Genomic DNA, 18452 nt, shown 5'->3' on the forward strand with positions numbered 1-18452 from the left:
TACTTTCTCAGGATGGACGGAGGCATTCCTGTCTAAAAATGAGACTACATACACTGCAGCCAGAAGAATCTAGAATAAGTTCTTCCCAGGCTTGGTGTCCCACACATGATAGGGTCAGATAATGGACCTGTATTAATCTCTCAGGTTAGTCAGGGAATAGCCACTGTACTGCGAGCCAAATGGAAATTACATTGTGCATACAGGCCCTAGAGTTCAGGACAGGTTGAACAGATGCATCAAACCTTAAAAGAGACCCTCACCAAATTAGCCTTGGAGACTGGCGAGGACTGGGTGGCCCTCCTTCCCTATGCTTTATTTAGGGTCAGGAATTCCCCCTACCAATTGGGTTTAACTCCCTTCAAGATTATGTTTGGACACCCAACCCCTCTCATCCCCAGCCTGCAGTCTGAACTCATTGCACAGGATGGGGAAGTAGACTTAACCCAAAGCTTGAAAGCACTCTCCCAAATTAGGGTGGAGATCTTGCCAAGACTAAAAGAGATTTACTCTACTGCTTACCCCCCTAAGCCCCATAGCTTCCAACCCAGAGACTGGGTTCTGATCTGGCCACATCAATATTGCAGTCTTGAGCCGCACTGGAATGGCAATTACTCTAATTCATAGTAATTCTCATGACTTTCACCTCAATCAAAGTAGACAGATTTGCTCCCTGGCTTCACCACACCTACTTCCACCAGTTGCAGATAGAGGAGACCTGGAAATCTTACCCAGATCTTAGCATCCCTTCGAGATTAAAATTTCACTGCTATGACAATCCTTCTACTGTCGATTTTGCTCCTGCCCTGGACACTGGTGGGGAGCCACGTGCTTTTAGAGGATCCAAATCCTCATCAGCCTATGAACCTCACTTGGACACTCTATGATGTGGCCACCGGCAAGGTCTGCTACAGGACATCAAAGACAGCACCTCCAGGGACTTGGTTTCCAGATATAACTCTTGACCCTTGCAGCATATACACCCAACACAGACAACCAAGTTATCATGGGCCCTTATTTTATGTCTGCTCAGGATATCATATAAAGGGGAGGCTTAATGCTTGTGGGGGGGCCATGATTACTATTGTCAGACTTAAGAGCTGTGGCTCCACAGGGCAGTTGCACTGGCACATAGAAACTACGTTGGACTACATCAAGGTAAGCCAGGCAAAATGCCCCTATTGTGCCTGGCACAACCCCAACACTGATGCTATCATTGATGTCTGCATTCACCCTTCTTGTAGCCCCAGTAAGATCCAATTCACCAAAGAATGCATAGAGGCCACTGTCTGGAAAGCCAGCTATAGCTGCGGATGTTCTCCAAATTCAGATGGTTTGGCACGGGGACAGACATGCAAGTTCTCTTTGCCATCTGGCTAGATGAATCAGAACCACAGACAGCAAGTCCACCAGTGGCTATAGGACCAAATGCTATTATTAAGAATTTCCAGTAATCGGTGCAAAGAACCCATAGGAAGCGGCTTTCCACAGCCAGACAGGATAAGAAGCAGAGACCTCGCCCCCGTGCTCCCACTGACCTTTTCTTAACCTCTCAGTCTCCATTAGATACGAAAAGCTCCATGTTAAAGGTCCTACAACAATCCTGTTTCTTAATTCAACCAACCCCAATGTTACTAAAGTTTGCTGGCTATGTTATGACATAGCCCCTCCCTTCCTTTAGGGGATTTTTTTGGGGGGAGCTATTCAAACCAGACAAATGTCTCTGCATGTCTATGGCGATCTGGGGGCAGGCTCACTCTTACCCAAATAAAGGGCAGAGGACTATGCATAGTCCTCTCACCAACATCTTTACAAGAAATCTGACCCTTTCCCTGTCCATGACTCCCACAGTTATACAATTCTTCATGAGGACACTTGGTACACCTGGGTGTATGTTCTTTAAACTTCTTGAATTTTTTGATGAAGTTTGTGATTTTCCTCGGTCATTTCCATTGGCAAACATTTCTATAGGACTTGTTGGTGTTTAAGAGAAGAGACTAGCTGGTTTTTTTCTTTTTCTTTTTCTCATTTAAACCACAGGTTTATTTCTGGGTGTTTTTCTTTTTCTTCTTTTAGAAAAAGAAACTACTTTTTTCATTATACATACACAATCCAAGTTCCCACTCCCTCCCCTTCTTCCCATTTCCTCTACTTACTCCCCACCCCACCACCCATCCACTCCTCAGAGAGGGTAAGGTACATTTCTTTGGGGAAGGTCCAAGGCCGTCCCTACTATATCTAGGCTGAGCAAGGTATCCATCCAAAGATAATAGGTTCCCAAAAAGCCAGTGCAAACAGAAGAGATAAATCTGGGTGCCAATTCCAGTGGCCCCTCAGTGTGCCCCAGCCATGCAACTGTCAACCACATTCAGAGGGACTAGGTTCATGTTATGCTTGTTCCTTCCCAGTCTGGCTGGAGTTGGTGAGCTCCTATTAGCTCTGGTAGACTGTTTCAGTGGGTGTCCTCATCATGGTCTTGAACTCTTGGCTCATATTCTCATTCCTTCCACTCTTCAACTGCACACAAATATTGTTTTTATTGTGCTATACATTTTTCTCTGCTGCCCTCCCTTCCTCCCCTGTTCCCTTATATTCTCTCTTGTGACCCACAGCCCCAATTTACTCTTTTACATTGTGAAGAAAAGAAAGTCATGTCAACATACACTGAACAAATGATGCTATTCAGACATGCCTTCTATGTGAGGACTTCATATTATTATCATTTGCTGTGTTGAAAGACATACAATTTGGAGGACATTACATCAGAATAAGGGATGGAGACTGATAGAATGAGCAAGAAAAGCATGCAGTCTGATCGAGAAGAGCAAGCATTCCTTAGCACTCTGTATGTCTGGCGGGAGTCCACGTCTTTTTTCAGTGGCCCTTGATGCACTGTTTATTCTTGTGGTCACTTTCAGGCTTGACTCCTCTTTCCTGCACTCATTTCATCCATATACTCTTGCTTAAAATTGAAAGATATTCTTGCCTTTGGATTTTGTGGATCATTACAATGAAGTAGTCTTACACCAACTCAGAATGGAGTATAATAAAGTGTCCTTTGTTAAGGGTAGAGTTACAGATCAACAGTCCAGCAGCCAAGAACAGAGAGAGAGAAAGAGAGAGAGAGAGAGAGAGAGAGAGAGAGAGAGAGAGAGGAGAAAGAGAGAGAAAGAGAGAGACAGCCTACACAAGCTTTACATCGACATTTATAGTACAATAGACCACACCAAAATGGGCTGCTATCTTAAAGGCTATTGTCTGAAGGAGTTCCCACAGTAGACTTTGGGAACGTTGTATATGATTGTATATGAATATTACCTTCACACTTGGTTCCTCCATGCACCAGTGTTTTCATATGCTTGGAGACTGGATCCAGCTTTTGAAGGTTACACAACCTACTGGATTCCCATAAACAAGCAGTACAAATAGCATAGAGGTAAAAGATGTTGGGCGGCCTCTCCTGTGTTTTTGTGGGCATCCCCAGCATCCAGTCTTCTCTGGATACTGTTATGAGTAAAATCCTCCTGTAGCCATCAACAGTGTAAGTATATCTCCCAGGGTTTGCAGTGACCCTTCTCTCTGTACTCCAGCACACTGAGAGTCCTACACATTTCAGGGTACCTGATTTTAATTAAGTCATTGGTGCCTCTTTTAATGATGTCTCCTGCCGGAGGCATGCCCTGGCAGGTCAGATGTCCTGGAGAGGAGACAAGGAGTAGTCAAGGGATGAATTGAGCCAGGCCAGGGTGGTGGAGACAGTCATGTAGCCTGACTGATTAGTAGTCAGAGTGCTTCTTTCATTATACAGAATTCAGTAAACAGGAATAGATACATGTCTTTTCAAAATGTAGATTTTTTTCATTTTTGTTGACAGACACATGTTTAACTTTTTCTCTTAAATATCTGAAGTCATAAGTTTAATTATTTTGATAAACTCTGACAGAGTACATTATCTTATATAATCACTTCCCCTCAATTTAAGTCATCATTGATAAACAGAATCCTCTTTTTCAATTATTTCTGCTCATCAACCTCATAATCCCAGATATTTTTATTTTTTTATTATTTCTATATGTCTTTTATATGATGAATCTTGATCCCAGTAGTTTTCCATTCCTTTGCATCTGTTCTCCATACCTGGACACCACCCCCAAATGAAAAAACATGTAAGAGAAAAAATAGACATAAGCCAACAAAATTTTTCTTAAAAGGAAAAAATTAAAAATCTTGTCATGGAAGCTATAATGTGACACAGTGAGTCATACAGTAAACACCGTTCTTCATTTATCTTTACTTGCAAGTGTTCATTGCAAAGAATCATTGGTATTGCTACTACACTACATTGGTATTGCTGGGACTTCACTAGGACTCTTCCTGGGTATCATGTTGTTGTCCTGTATTATGGAGATCCTGCAGCTTTGGGTCTGTGGGTCAGGTTCCTTCATGTGATCTAGCAGATCATGGCTGGGGTTCAAGTTGGGGCAGTCCAAGTCATAACCCTGGTTTTGCGCATGGACAGCTGCAGGGTTGGTCTGCCCACCAGTGCTCTCCTATCCTCACTACCAGGGTGAGCTCCCCATCATTTCCCTGGCTAATTCACATTTTGTAGCCATGTTGGTGGGTTTGGACCAGTTTTTCTGCTTTCATGCTCTGAAGGTCAGCTCTTCCACACCTACACCATCAGGGCCAGCCCTATTGTGTTATCCCTACAAGGTACAGGTGCTACTCTCCTGAGTGCTGCAGCTGGTGAGGAGTAGGGACTGCTCTCCTGCTCTTATGACCCTAGGGCCAGCTCCTCCTCCTATCTCAGGGGTTGATTGGCCTGGAGTACGAGATGGGCACCTCACCTCTATCCATGCCACCACGTGTCAGATGAGTAATGGAAACTGCTCTCCCTTGCTCATAACATCGGGGGCGGATTACCTCTCCTCCAGATAACATAAATTTACAGGTGTAAGATGGAATCTTCGAGTTGTTTTGATTTACATTTCTCTGATGACTAAGGATGTTGAACATTTCCTCAAGTGTCTTTTAGCCATTTTAAATTCCTCTGTTGAGAGTTCTTGTTTAGGACTGTACTCCATTTTTTTTTATTGGATTATGTGATCTTTGGATGTCAGTGTGGCGATTTCTCAAAAAATTATGAAACAACCTTCCTCAAGACCCAATAATACCACTTTTGGATATATACCCAAAGGATGCTTAGTTGTGCCATAAGGACATGTGATCATCCATGTTCATAGTAGCTTTGTTTGTCATAGTCAGAACCTGGAAACAACCAAAATGTCTCTTGATCGAAGAATGGACTAGATAAATGTGGTACATTTACACAATGGAGTAACCACAACGTTCAAAAGCCTATGGATATAAGGTAAGGAAATCCCTAAATCTTTACTGGTTCTGGTAAAGAATTAGAGAGCTTCTTTAGTATTTTATCAAACATTCTGACTAAATAAGATTTTTAGAATTTCTGTTATTATGAATACTTTTATGGTTATTGCTTCCCTCTCTCTTGCAGTCCTTATTCAAACATGTATCTCTTACATTTTTCTTTAATTTTATTGTATGAATATTTGTCTTGCATGTGTATCTATTAACCACACGTGTTCCTGGTCCAATGGTTGTCAGGAGAGGATATCAGATCCCCTGGAACAGGAGTTATAGGCTACTTTGTGCTACTATGTGGGTTCCATTATGTGGGGACAAAACCTCTGTCCTCTGCAAGAGCAGCCAGCATTCTTAACCTCTGAGCCATCTCTGCACTTCACCTTTTACCCGGTTTCTGGAGTGCTAGGGATTTAACCTGAGGTCACATGAATGTGCATATTATACCACTGAGTTACCACCCCACACTTTCCTCCTTACTTTTAAAGAAAATCTTTTTGTGCGAGTGCATTTGCATGTGTGATTACCATGACATGGCATGTATGCAGAGCTCACTGGATTTTGGTTTTTACCTCCATTTGCTTGTGCTAGGGTCTCTTTTTAACAGCTGCATGTGGCAGGTTAGTTGGCCCCACAGCTTCCAGGATTCTCTGCCTCCTGTCTCTCCACAGGAGTGTATGGATTTCAGGTGGATAGATGGCTTTATGTGGGTTCTGTGGGTCTAAACTGAAGTCTTCAAACTTGTAAGGCAAGTGAGCCATCTCTCCAGCCCAGTTATGGCTTTTCCTGTGGTATTACTATGAAGAGAGGACATAAGTGTGAAACTCAGGGTTATAGAGGAGTCGCAGCAGCAGCTGGGGGCAGCTAGACCCCTCCACCCACAGTAAGAAAGCAGAGAGCAATGCATGAGTGCACGTGTTCTATGTTAGCCTCCCGTTCCATATACACAGTCAGGGATCAGCAGCTAGGGAATGGGGCCACCCACAGTGGGCAGCGCTTCTCACCTCAATTAATGTAAGCAAATAGTTTCCCAAATACAAGTCCAGAGGTTCATCTCCCATGTGATTCTAGAGTCTGTCGATAAAACCACCCACCACAATGTTAAACCTAAAGTGGATGTTGATTTATATGAAATGAATTTGTATAAAAGTGCAATGACTCAATCTGAGGGTTTATTTAAAGTGAGTAGATAGTTTTAGCACTAGATTATTTTCACATATCTGATCCCCTTGCTACAGCTAATGCGGATATATGATCACTAAGTATGGATAAAGCTTCCATGGTCTGAATAACACAGTATGTTGTTTTGCAATGTCAGTGTCCAATTTTTCTGTCATTGATTCTGATTTTTGACAGCTACAAGATTTCAGCCTAATCAGAAACCAAGTTATTTTTTTACACAAATCTCTCTGAGAAGAGCATTACCATCACCTTTCACCATATCAAGGAAATAAAATTTCAGGTAATACAATTCTTTAACATAAACATTCTTAGGAAATACAGCCCTTTTAGCCAAATGAAACTCTTCATAAGGTCTTGAAAGTCTTTCTTGTATTGTTTCTTCTCTTGTGGTTTCATACACATGAGGAGATTTCACCTTTGCCTTGAGCTGATCCACCGACACTTGCCAGTCCTCAGCCAAACCCTGCAAGGATGCATCATCCACTCCAAACTTAGCTCGATAGTAGTTCATGCTGTACCTAAGATTCTCCACACCATTGTCCATTAAGATGGTCCGTGAAGGATTCATAATGAGTCAGCCAAATGCAAAGGCTTGGATCCAAATGAACTGCCCAAGGAACTCCTGCTTCCTTTCAATGGCCACATGTGTAATACTTGGCAAGGAGAGCATAAAATTGTGTCGTTTGTGTACAGGGAGATCATTCACCACCTTGTCCATCAGGATTTGGAAATCATAGTCAGATAAGATTTTACTAGAGATCAAGAAGATGGGTGGTTTCTCAATGTTATTCTCCTGAAAGGTCCTCACACAACTGCTGCGGATCTGCTGCAAGACCTTTTCTTTGTCAAAGGTTTGTTGTTTAAATTCCTTCTCATTTTTTAAGTCAGAGTCCACCTTGGTTCTCATGAAGTAGAAATCCTTCTTCATCCTGCGGATTGCTTTGGCGAGGTCTATATCATTTTTCTTAAAGCATGTGGCAGAAAGAATGATGAAGAAATCATACTCGTTGAATTTCATTTTCTTCAGATAATCTTTGGGTGGGAAATTTGTGGTTCCAATCCCAGGCAGGTCCCAAAAATCCACATTGGGAATCTTGGTGTGTGTGTAGGGATGCCTCTCCATGGTTGTTTCCACCACACCAGTTTTAACTGCACCTTTCTCTTCATGACCAATCCCCCTTAGGGCATTGATGAAGCTGGACTTCCCTGATCCAGACTCTCCTGTCACAGCAACATTGAGTGGGGTTCTATCAATTTCTTTTAATGCATTAGTGATCAAAGAGTTTGCCTCCTGTATGTTTCCTTTGGACAAGTTTAACTCAATTGATGCTAAGATTTCTTGAGGAATGATTTTGTTTTCTACTTTAAACTTCATAAAATATTCGTTAAAGGTGGAGGCCAAATCTTGGTGGTGCTCATCATTAGATGAAGAGAACCGCTGACCCATGACTGTGAGGAACTAATGGCACTGAAGGAAGAAGGAAGAGTCAGGAGGGTGTTTATGAAATTTAGGATCTATATTTTATCGAATTTCATGTATATTGTCACATGTCATCTTTAACGATTGCAGTCCTGCATCTGATCTCCCACTGTGTTCATTTTACACATCTGAGACTTTGTGTCCTTTGACCAACATCATCCTATTTCCCTCTCCCACAGCTTTGCCCATCACCCTGCCCTCCACCTTTCTGAGTTTGGCTTTCCTATGACAAGTCGCAGCTCAAACTATTATGATTAACTCTTGATAAGATAAAGTTTCTACAAAGAGACAATGGAGGTTCTAGTTTAGCTAACAAAAACTCAGACCTGAGCACAGTCACTGCTCAGAATGGCATCCACAGATTTGTTTCAGTCTCTTAAGGCCAACAAACAGTTGGAGTTAGAATTCTCTACTTTCTCATTTGAATGCACACAGCCATTCTGTTCATCTTCTGGGGTACGAGCTGTGCATCTCCAGTTTAAGGAACCTGTGTGTTCTGTTTTCTGTCCCCATCAGAGTTCTGACTGTTGTATTGGGAGACAAAACCTCACTTATAACAGTTCCTAGGGCCAGTTCAGTCAAATTGGTGTGATTAAGCTTAGGACCCTATGAAAACGCAATCAGTTCACATCCTTTGAAGTTTGACAGGGCAACAAATACCATTTCCATCTAAAAGTTGTTTATTTATAGCATCATGTTTCACAATATTAAAAAAAGTAAAGCATCACTGAAGAAGTAGGAGATAAATATTTAAAAGGTTATGCATATGCTTATATATATTTTTAGAAATGATGAAGGAAAGGAGTTTTAATTGGTTTTGTTTTAATGCAGAGTACGGCAGAAGATTTTTAAAAAAAGGATATGGGTATGATTGAGTCAGCTATAGTTAAAGGCTATTAAAATTCCTAAAGGTAAACCTCACTAAACTGATACAAATCTAAAATTAATCTTATTTATATGAACAAGGTTCTCTTAAGATACTGATTTTGTTTTGGTAAAATTTATAAAAGTAGACTTTAATTAAAATAACATACATCAGAATCATAAGGTAAAGGTTGTGATAAGTCACAAAACATTGTGCCCAATAGCAGTTCATGGCTAGTACATAATACATTTTTTATACACATTTATGGGATTAGATGTTTCAATACCTAAACTGGTATGTACATTTTTTTTGTATAAATTTCTAAACTTTATGTTTCCTTAAGGCGGTAACTGTTCCTGTTTCCTGCTGAAGGCCTGACTGCTGGCAGGGCCAGGCCCTCAGCCCCAGCACCGCTAGCACCAGAGCAGAGATGGCCCACAAAGCCACAGAGCCAGACACTCTTCCCCACACTCAGAAAAATGATGACTCTACAGGGTGGTGGGGTTCTGCTCAGCTCCTGGCCTGCTGGCTAGGCAAGTTCTACTGAAAAGCCAGGGTCCCCTCTGAGTTTTGTTACTGTCTCTCAAGCTGGACAGACATCCAGGTTCAACTCTCAGGCAGCCTCACTAAACCTAATGGAGGCAGTCAAGGGTGGGGGTGCTGGAGCGGGGGATGGAAGGAGTGTCAGATTTAAGCTATTGTGATGGTGACTGAAATGAAGTATTTGGTAATAAAGTTGGTCACTCACAAAAGCTGATTGGACCCGAATGAAAATGAAAGTAGTTGAATCTATCAGGGTAATCATGATCCTGGATCCTCTGCATGTAGTCTGGGGGAAAGTTCCTAAGACAAAAGTTACTGGGATCTATTACAAAAGCCTCCCATCCTTTTGGTCCCCATGCCTTATTCTACGTATGCACACTCTAAAGCTGTCTGAGGCCAACTAAATGACTGCTAAGCAAGGGTACTTGTTTCTGTGACACATGATCTGAGTTCTAATCCCAAGACTCACATAGCAGACAGAACTGTCTTCTGCATTTTGTCTTTTGACCTCCACAAGCATATTCTAGCATGTGAGCACCTATCCCTGGTTAATGAGGGCACAGAGAACGAATACATAAATGTTATAAAAAACAAATATAATGCATTATACAAAATTCTCCAAAACTACCGAACAAGAAAAAGAAAATAAACAAGAAAAATTTGCATTAAATGTCTTGCACAGACTATGACCTCAACAAAAGATTGTTCTATGAAATATTAATCAGTACTAAAGGATACATTTCTTCACTAATGCCCCAACTTCACAATCAAAACCAAGAAGTTAAAGAGGATTCCCTCATTAAAAATGTCCCTCAGCATCTACTGCTGCTGTTTTTCTAAATGGGAAGATTTCCTTCAAATATTTTGACTATACCAGAGATTAGTGATGCTCTCGGCCTTGCACAGACAAGCATTTTGTTGTTTTTGCTCATTTCCCATTTTTTGCATTGAGTAATGTTTTAATGCACAGTCTCCTAACTGGTCAAACCTGGTGAGAATATGTAATGGTTGAGTGTTCATTCTTAGATAAAACAGTGACATCTTTATCAATCTCCCACCCTCACCAAGTTCAGAAAACACCACAGAAGAGCCAGAGTCTGGAGCCGGGGGAGTGGCATAAAATAATGTCTTCTAAATATGACATGGCCTCTGGGGTTACCTACAGGAGACACACATAAGATTTATCTTGTTCTCATTTCAGTATGAATGAGATCAGGGGCACATGAAGCCTTATCCTTATGTTAGGATTAGAGACTGGTAGGAGGAGAGAGAGAGTCATTTTTCTTCAGATATAGTCCACTAGAAAGTAGCACATGATCAAGTAAATAACCTTACAACAGAACAAGGAAATGATCCTGATTAAAATTAGTCGAGTATTAAAAAAAAAAAAAAGACAAGAAAACATAGGGACAACAATGGAAAGAGGAAGAGTCCCAGAGAGAATAAGAATGGGAAAAGAGAGAAGAAAAGTTGGTGAAGATGATAAAAATGCTCCAGAGATGCATGATTTTTTTGTACAGCAAATACAAACATTTTTCAAACAAAAACTCTCCTAGAATTGTTCCCCAGCAAGTAAGCAGAAACATCTTACAGAGGGCATCCTTCACCCAAGTCTAGCTTCCACTGTTGTGTAAAACAAATATGCTGAACTGGGTAGAAAGGGACAGAAAAGAATACTGGGCAATAACAAGATTGACACCACAATTTTCATATATTCTCTAGTTATAATTCACAACACATATATACCGAAATGCTCATTTTCATCTAACAAACAAAAAAACCCAAATCTAAAGCAACTGGGTAAATTTTAAATAACTTGGTTATTTGCTTTTGGTCTATCTAAATGTGAATAATTACCTAAGAACATCTTTAAATCAGTCCTGCCTGCCTCCAATTAAAGACCCCTAGCTTCCAAACAGAGAATCCCAGCTCTGAGGATTCCTCTCTAAATGTCTTGTTACTCACAGGCTCCCTAGGAAGAGATAGAGGAGGGTGAGAAGTCAGATCTGAATGCCTAGTTACCAGAAAATCCCGTGTCCAGGGGATGCTCTCACTGCTCAGGACAGGAACAACCCTCAACTGTGCTGGAGTGTTTGCAGCAGAAACAAGAAAGTTGGCTAGCTCCTTTGTCTTGACTTTTGTCCCACCTTCAGAGTGTGCTAGCCAATCACATAGGAGAGTGGGTCCAGGTTTTTTTATGAATTGCCTGCATTTTTAAGAATAGGAATGTGAAACTAAACTTGCTTTTATTTTTTTCTCATTGATTCCACAATTGAAGGAATCAGGAATATCTGTAATAACAAAGGTGCATTTTAGCCTAAGGGTTAGCCAGTGTGAGGAGCTCCAGGCACAGAACACTGACAAGGTTAGAAGTTCTTCCATGACCCATTAGAGTTTATTTTCTCTTGAACCTGTTAATCACCTTGTTTTTGTATCAAACTGACAAAGTCATAGTCATCTGAGAGGAGGGAATCTCCCAAAAAGAAAATTTCCTTCCTAAGAGTGAGCTGCAGGTACCCTGTACAACATTGTATAAATTAGTGATCGATGGGGGAGGGAGTAGCCCCTTATGCATGGTGCCTGCCTTGGGATGGTGGTCTTGGGGTCTAAAAGGAAGCAGGTGGAACAAGACATGGGGAGCAATCAGTAAGCGGTATCCATGGTCTCTACATCAACAACTGTTTCCAATTTCCCTGCCCTGTTTGTGTTCAAGTCCTGGCTTCCTTTGATGGCAAACAGAGATATGGAAGTGTAAGCCAAATAAACCCTTTCCTCTCCAGCTTATTTTTTGGTCATTGTGTTTCATCACAGATATAGAAACCTCAAAATAACATGGTAACAGGATCATAGGCTACAGTGAGAGATCTGCCATGTTGTTTTGAGAAAGAGTGTGAAAAGACCTTGGAACTTTGGTCTAGAAATCCATTACGAGTTCAAAACTTGATTTCATTTTCTTTGGTAGCTTGGAAGATAAGAATGTTGAGAGTAAAGCAAACAGTGGAGGCCTAACTTATGAAGTTTCAGAGGGAGTTTGTGATTCACTTCAAGACCAAAGATGAGATCTGAGTATGGTGAGCTGGGACTAAAGAATTAGCTGTAATTAACAAGAACAGAGACAGTGAAGTCAGTCTTTGCTTTACTGGGACAATAGAAGCTGGTCAACAGGAGCAAAGAAATTAGCAGTGATTAAAAAGAGGCCAACATCACTTAAGCAAAGACACTTAGGAGAGGTGGTTCCTCAGAGTCGGTGCATAGGAACTGTGTTCCAGAGCCCATCAAAGTTTCATATCTTACTAGCAGCCTAACCTGGTAACGTCTAAGAGTCTCTCAGGTGGTTTGAAGGCATGAAAGGGTCATGGAGAGAGCTGTGGTTTGGCACTGTGAGAGGCCCGGATAGGCCCTTAGAGAAGAGGCTGCCTCAGTATTAGTGGAAGTCCCAGGATAAAAGGGCTCATGGAGAGAAGTGGAAGCTTGGTTGTCTCCAAGAAGAGAGTCCCAGAGTGGCTATTGGTGGCAGCCTCATGGTATCAAGGGACCCCATCAGGTTTGGAGATGCCAGTACCAGGGACAGCAACAGCCTTGGGGTGAAGCCAGCTGATGTCAGTGCTGCAGAGGGTGAAGCCTGAGATGGGACCTAATCTCTTTGGAGCAGAACAGTAGATTGTGCGTGGATTCTAGACATTGGATATTGAGTTACTGTATGGACATGGAAAATTTTAAGGAACTTTTTATTTGCTTAATAGCTAATTAGGGCACTGTGTTTAAATGCAAGACATCGAGGGCTTTTTAGCTAGGGCACTATCTCAACACAAAGTGCTCCTGCATCCTGGCAGCAGGCCACCTGTTAACTCCTAACTCTGTGGTCCATCAGGGAGCAGAAATTCGGGTAGGGCTCTGGGGAGGGCTGCCCTGCTAGACATAACCAGTACTTGCTAGACATAGCCACTATGAGGAGGTGGCTCTTTAGAGATAATACACACCTGCTCTATCTTAAGAGCAACATTTATCTTGTTTGTAGTTTTTACCTATATAATGTCAACCCCAAATAATTAAGGGTGGGGCTTTACTCTGTACTGCACTGTGACCAGCAGAGGAGGAGACCTCAGCCCGCCTGAATAGAACTCGGAATAAACCTTGCTTTTTTATTCTAGACTTGACTGGATCCTGGTGGTCTCTCTGGGGGTTGCGACTTGGACACAACATTTAATGCACTCTCCAGGAACTGTGGAGACCTCTGTCGGAACCCCAAGGTCTAGAGGTTTGTACTAATACCAGTAAGGTATATTTGTATGTGCTGACTGTCTGATATATATGTTTCTCAAAGCTCTTCAGCAGAGAGAAGGAAAGGCTCTCCTGGGGTGAGCCACTCTCAGAGAGAAAGAGACAGAGAGCAGACCAAGTGTTTTCCAGGCCCTCACTGGGACTGTGATCCTGGAGGGGTTGAGGAAAGTCTCAATCGTGTGGAGGTTGCAGCCAGTGAGACTGGCTGCTGCAAGCCTCGAGATAGCTGAAGTCAGGTTTCAGTCGACTCTGGCAGGGAGCGATCAGGAAAATCTTTGTGGAAGTCCGGTTCCCAGTCAGGAGTGTTTTTGGGTTTCTACCCTCGCCAAGAGCAGAGGAAGTATCTTGTTCTTTGTCCCGGTATATTGTCAAGGTGTGGACTTGTTCCTTGTTTGCTTTGATCAGAGTCTGTGTCTTTGTTGCTCTGTTCATTCTAAGCCGTTCCACCTCTCCCTCTACTACGATGGAAAAAAAAAAAAAACGCTTCCACCCCTCTGGATCTAACTCTTGCTCACTGGCAGGTCCTTAAGGATACAGCCAACAACAACAGAGTGTCGGTCCAGAAGAGCTAATGGGTCTCCTTCTGCTCAGTCGACTGGCCCTTGCTCAATGTTGGATGGCCAGCAGGGGGAAACCTTCGACCTGGAGACTATGGATAGAGTGGCATGGATGGTCTATTGCACCATGCAGGACATCCTGATCAGATCCTTACATTGAGGAGATTTGTGCAGAAACACTGCCCCCTGACACATCAGCCCAGAGGGCCAAGCTAAAAGCCCTGGTAAAGACCTTGGACTTGGGAAAGGACAAAAGAATTAACATTTATGCAGATAGCAGCTAAGCTTTTGCTACCTTATATATCCACGGGAAGAGGCTTGCTGACAGCAGAAGGAAAGACTACCAAATATAAACAGGAAATCATAAACCTGTTGCAGGCCCTATGGCTCCCCCCAAAATTGGCTGTGCTGCATTGTCTGTGCCATCAAAAGGAAACGAGTTGGCCACCCGAGGAAACTGGCAGTCAGGACAGCTAAGGAAGTGGCACTAAGTAAAGCATTCCACACCCTATCAGCCCAGACACACCTGGGGCCATGCCCTCTTCCCCCCAACCTTTTGTTACAAGCAAGAGGAAACTGCCTGGGACATGTGTCTTTATTGCCAATGTTCATTGCAAAGAGTCATCGGTCTGGCTCAAGGTCTCTGGTTTCTACTACACTCCTGATGCTGGGTAATGGGGACACTCTCCCTTGGTCCTAACATCAGGAGTGGGTTACCTCACCTCCAAACAACCCAGATTTTAACAATCTAGAAGTATATGATTGCCTGTTCTCAGTCTGGCAGCTCTGTGACTTCAAGGATGCTAGACAGAGAGAAAATCTATGAACCAGTCTGGGCAAAGTTCTTAGCAGTATATTGTTAACTCTTGATTGTCAGAGCGCCCAAGAAAAATTTTAGCCAATGTTGCTGTATTTATTATTGAATTTCTGTCTTAATACAATGTTTGTATTATATATCTCTTTAGCATTATTTTTTATATCTAATCCTGGCATTCTTTTTCTCCTTGGTCATATGACATCCTAGTTGCCTTACATGTGTTAACTTTTCTTTGAAAATGAGGTCCTGATAACTCATTCTCTTATTATCTTTCTGCACCATTCTTTGTCCATCAATATAAGTCCCTGTGGAGGGCAGAAGTAACTTCAGGTAATCTCCTTTTGTTGCTGTTTATGTCATGTAATGGCCTGAGTGGGAAGAGACTTGCAATCTGATCTGCAACCAGTTCCCCTAGCCCATGGAATCTTGTTGACTTTTTAAAGTTTACTTTGTTCTGATTTTCTTGTTTCTAAGTACAGTGCAGAAGTATATCTCGTGACTTATAAAGAGATCTCTGGCTTCTTTATGTACACCATAACCTCCAAGGTGTAAGGAAGACCTTCAAGTATATAAGGATATCTCCCTAAATGTGGGATGGGTAGTATGCTTAGGACTTTTCTGGAGAGGCTTAGAAGCAGTACTCCTGGGAGAAGTCATAACTGATTCAAAAGAAATTTCCCATCAATCCAATATCCCCAAATTATACAAATATTAAAAGTTCCCCAAGCATACAACACACAGAGATCCAAACCAGAAGTGGTGCTGTGGCCATCATGTGGCTCAACATTTCTGGATCTTCGTCAAGCAGATGTGCTGGCTTTATGACCTTTGCCATTCCCTTCAGATATGGCTTCACCAGTCTGCCAGTGAGACCTCTGTGAATTAGAGAGCCCAGGGCAACCAGGGATTGGTGACCACAGAAATAAACAATGCATATAGCAGGAAAAATGGGATCACTGACTATTCCCATGGCCCAGGTTTCCTGAAAAGCTTTGTGTCAAAGGTTTAGTGACTGGGGGTTATGATAAGACTTTAAGGGTTCTTATGAAAGCACTGAATGGTACTGGGAAGGGACATTTCCATATTTGGCATTTAACAGTGTCCCTAGTCTCTGCACAAGAAATGCTCCTGCCATCTCACCTCCCAGTTGTGAGAATCACTAATGCTCCCAGGATTTGTTCAGTGTCTCAGGCGGCCACAATCACTCAGAAGCATTGCGGCAAGTACTTGCAGGCCTTCATATTGATTTCACTGTTATTACTGGATATTTCATGTCTCTTGGTGCATTGATGCCCTCTCTTAAACGTCTTTTCTGTTACTTTGTATTGATATGATTCCACAAGCCATACTACACTTTTAGTCAATATCCCAGTATCCAAATGGCTAAACTTACCTGTAAGTCAGTGGGCACTTCCTACCACACTATTTGGCTTTTTTCTTTCCACTAAAACCCTGTTCTTTGAAACATGGGCTTGCTTTCAGATTTATCTGGTTATACATTTGCTATATAGCTCAGAGGGGCCCCAGATTTAATATCCTCCTGTCTCTGCATTCCAAGTGCTGGGATTAGAGGTGTAAGGTCCCACACCCAACTAGATTTTCTTTTTCTGATCTGTGTGAATTTTGTGCATATCTGACCACTAGAAATGTGTTATTACTTTTAGCTTTTCAGATTGCTTTTCATTTATTTAGGGTATATACAGTTTTATAAAATAGTATGTACCATTATGATACTTTCACACATGAATACAATATACTTTGATTGTATTACACTTCTACACTATCCTTTCTTATCTGTCTTCCTCTCTCCACCTGCTCCAATCCTCTCCCCTCAAAGTCTGCTTTTTTCTTTTTTTTTTTTGGTCTATTCTCTCCGGATTGTACATGAGAGAAAATGTAGCGCTTGCTTCTCTGAGTCTGTTTATTTTACTTAACTTGATGATCTTCAATTCCATTTGTTTGATATGCAAATGACATGATGTGTTTTTTTATGAATAAGTAATATATACACTGTTTTGAATATCATGACTTCTTTATTCATTAGTTTGTTGATAACTACTTGAACTAGTAAGACCACCGAACAGAGATCTGGGTGTAGTGGTGCACACCTTTAATTCCAGCACTTAGGAGACAGAGGTAAATTAAAGAGGACTCTAGACCAATGTTTCCACCCATTGATTTATGATGATGAACTTATCAACATAGGGAAACCCCAGAAGATATGGGTGTAGTGTTTGAAATGACATTTGACCCCAATGGGTTCATATTAACAAGTGCTAGATGCCTAATTGGTGGAAATGTTGGAGATGTATTAGGAAGTGTGTCTCATTGTAAGAGGTGTGTCATTGAAGGTGGGCTTTGAGGACACACTATCTCAAAATATATTGGGAAAGTTAGCTTTATTGGGATTGCCCATGTAGGTAATTCATTTTCACCATCATGTCAGCCTCAATTGTGTGTCTCATCACCCATCTCCTGGATGTGCTACCCCTCCTCCCCAGCTCAACTGTGGTTCTGTTAGTTCTTGTTCAGGTTCCAATGTAATTGTGTGGCTTTTCCTGGTGTGATGGTTAAGTTCAATTACCCACTTGCTGAGGCCTAGAACCAGCTAGAAGATCAGCCTCTGAGCATTTTATGCGGGATTTCTGGACTCTGGTAATTGAGGTGGAAAGAACCACAATAAACATGGGTGGTGCCCTTCCCTTGGATGGAATTCTGGACTGTATAAATTGAGCACGAATATTCACTATTCTCTGCTTCTTTCCTCCTTATGCAATGTGACCAGCTGCCTCAAAGATTCCCACAAAGGCCATGTCATTGAACTGTAGACCAAAAAGACCTCTTCCTCTAACATTCCTTTTGATAGGGCATGTTAATAAAACAACAGGATGAGTAACAGAGAAAAAAATTGACATCAAGCAGTGGGCCTGTTACTGTCCTAACTATGATAAAAAAAAATTCTCTTGGTCTTGCACATTACGCTTTGATATGATATCGTATTCCATTTGCTAAAAATACTGTCTACAGATTTTTCAGATTCATCTTTATTTATGTGTATGTACGTGTGTATGGGAGAGTGTATGCTGTGTGTGCGGCCGCCACAAGAATCCAGAAAAAGGTACTGGATCCTGGGAACTGGAGTTACTGATGGTTGTACAGTGTCTACTGTGGGTGCTCAGAAATGAGCACTGACTCTATAAAGGAGCAGTGAGTGCTTTAGACCATCAATCCATCTTTCCAACCCATTCTTAGGCCTCTTGCATCACGATTTATTAGAAATATTATTTGTAATTTTATTTTCATGTAATAGCTTTTGGTTTTGTGTCAAAGCAATGACAGTCTAAG

General features: G+C 41.8%; 1 pseudogene; it reads right to left on the reverse strand.

The window, feature by feature from the left end:
• Positions 1–6769: 6769 nt before the first annotated feature.
• Positions 6770–8011, reverse strand: LOC121440601 (annotated as a pseudogene).
• Positions 8012–18452: the final 10441 nt, after the last annotated feature.

Source organism: Microtus oregoni, unplaced genomic scaffold (assembly GCF_018167655.1).
Source record: "Microtus oregoni isolate MIOR12 unplaced genomic scaffold, Mior012 000069F_ref0000032, whole genome shotgun sequence".
NCBI lineage: Eukaryota > Metazoa > Chordata > Mammalia > Rodentia > Cricetidae > Microtus > Microtus oregoni.